The 2395-nt window shown below is 30.5% G+C and overlaps 1 long non-coding RNA gene across 1 annotated transcript; it reads left to right on the top strand.

Annotated features, from left to right (window-relative positions):
- Nucleotides 1-217: 217 nt before the first annotated feature.
- LOC117101364 lies at nt 218-2126 on the top strand. The gene is made up of 2 exons (XR_004444273.1): nt 218-343; nt 823-2126. It is a non-coding gene; the product is annotated as an uncharacterized LOC117101364 (long non-coding RNA).
- The last annotated feature ends 269 nt before the right edge of the window (nt 2127-2395 follow it).

The raw sequence follows: 2395 nt of genomic DNA on the forward strand, positions 1-2395 counted from the left end.
AAATATTCTTAAAACAGTGCAATCTGTTAACTCAAATTATACAAAATTGATATCCCAGACATCACATTTCTACTGGTAATGTTTTCTTGTCGGGGTTATCACATACAATTATTTATAATTTCTTGCTAATTGATAACAACCACTTGACTAAAAATTTACACTATACAGTTAAATAAAATTAAAATTCAATGTTTGGTTTATCATTATTATTATTATTTTTTTTTTTTAATTTAATATAGAACACAATATGGAAAAAGCAATCCTATGCGAGCAGATCTCCAAACTAAAAGCTCACAACTCAGAGCTGATGAAGTTAGCAGGACAGGTTCAATCTAAAAAACAGGTAAGACTCCCTCTATTAAAATATTTACCACCACTAGACATTAGTCCAGTTTCATTAGTTAGAAAATATGTTGAAGGATGGGGAAAGAAAAATTTTAATAGAAATTACTTAGACATTCTTTTATCTTGCAAGGTAATCTCTTTCAAAATTTTTCTTTCCCCATCCATAAACATATTTTCTATAATACTTGTCATACTTGAAATTTTAAGTATGCATGTTGATGCCAAAGTTCAAGGAATATCTACAAAAACTTAAATGGCTTATAGAGTACTACCATCTGGAATTTTTATTTTTATGTAAACAGTTTAATTTCACCAATCTTTGAAACTGAAAAATCCTACACAATGCAGACGATACATATGACATGATTTGGTTACTATGCTTTGACATTTTACATAGACATGTGCACTTAACTATCAGATGGCCTATTGGCAAATTTCTTTTTATCTCATATTTTAATTTTTTTATATATATTTTAGGATGCAGAAGGTGAACAACGCAGACTAGAAAGAGATCAATATAGACATTTACGAGAGTTACACCAGTTGAAGCGATGCATCCAGGAATCAGCCAATCCTCACAGTTGAATTTCAACATTAATGTGTTTATAAGGAATTTATGTTTAAGTATACACACTAAGTGTCTGTTGAATGACAGAAAATGTGATGAAATTAAAAGGACAGACAGTAAAGAAGAAAAATGCGGAGATAAGATGAACGATTGCAAAAGGTGGATGAAGAAATTCAAGTTCAAATTGAGGAAAAATAGATAAAAATTACGAATGAAGATAGAGCTATCAGTTTTATAATATCAAAGCTTATAATTTGAATTTATCATTTAAATGAAAATTTGAATGAGTGGACCAAATCTTAAAAATAGACTTCAGTTGTATTCAACTTGAATGATCAAATTAGATAGATAGATTGGATTGGGAGGTGTGGGAGGAGGGGCTATAGCATCAGATCATTTGGTTGTCAAATAAGGGTCAGCTAGGAAATTGATGCTTTCTCGTATGTTTTGTCTTTCACTTACTGTTTGCCTTCATATATACCTAATTCAAAAGCAAGTAACCACAGGGCTCTTCACTCATATACAGAATCTCAGCAGTTAAATTCTATGACTCGCATGAGTGTACTCCTCAGTGTGGTTACAACTTGATGCAACCCAATTTGTAGAGGGCGCTAAGCTTCACCAAGTTGTAGAGGGCACTATTCTTTTGATAAGAACAAGTGTTGATTGTTTGGCTTAGAGTCAGTACACTCAGTTATTTTTATCTTGTATTGTACAGTATATTGAACGTCAATTGTCATTAGTACAATTTATGTAAAGTGGAGATATCGTGTAATTATTGTTACTATTTATTTTACTGTAGGCTGTCATTTTAGGATATGAGCAAAGGTAGCTATGGTGAAATGTTAGCTAAATTTGCGCAGCATCATTGACAGGGGAAAGCGTTGATGATTTCCACTCTTAAACTTAAAACAGTTCATTACACTAAAAGTTTGATACTTATCATTCTTCTCATATGTCTTTTTGATCAATTCTATGTCTGAATCATAAAAATTTCATTTTGAGAAGTACAGCTCATTTTAGCTAATGTACCTTACTAGTACCACAGTCATTTTTTTCATAACATCACATTCTGTTTTTTTCGTAATATTTTTCCCCACTTCTTGGCAACAGTCTGTAGTAAATCAATTGCACCCATTTCCAACATAAAACATGAAATGTAACGATACAATACTTGATAATATATCAATAAAATGTTTTGTGTTTTTGTAAATACAGTGTTTGTAATTGTTCTTGTTATAATTACTATTATTGTTATTATTTTTTTTTTATTTATTTTTTTTTTTCATTGCTCATACTACTATATGTTTGTTTCTATGTGGTGTGCTACAAAAATTTTGGTATAGTAAATTTATCTTTCTTAGTAGGTAACTAGAGTAGTATGATTGGTTGAATTGACTCAGGGCTTAACTACGATAGATCTTTTGAGGGCAAATATCAAACCATGTGAAGAATAAATTGAATTGCTTTATAAAGTGTGCT

This window comes from Anneissia japonica, unplaced genomic scaffold (assembly GCF_011630105.1).
Source record: "Anneissia japonica isolate Jap-2015-1 unplaced genomic scaffold, ASM1163010v1 scaffold62265_len2656_cov182, whole genome shotgun sequence".
NCBI classification, from domain to species: domain Eukaryota; kingdom Metazoa; phylum Echinodermata; class Crinoidea; order Comatulida; family Comatulidae; genus Anneissia; species Anneissia japonica.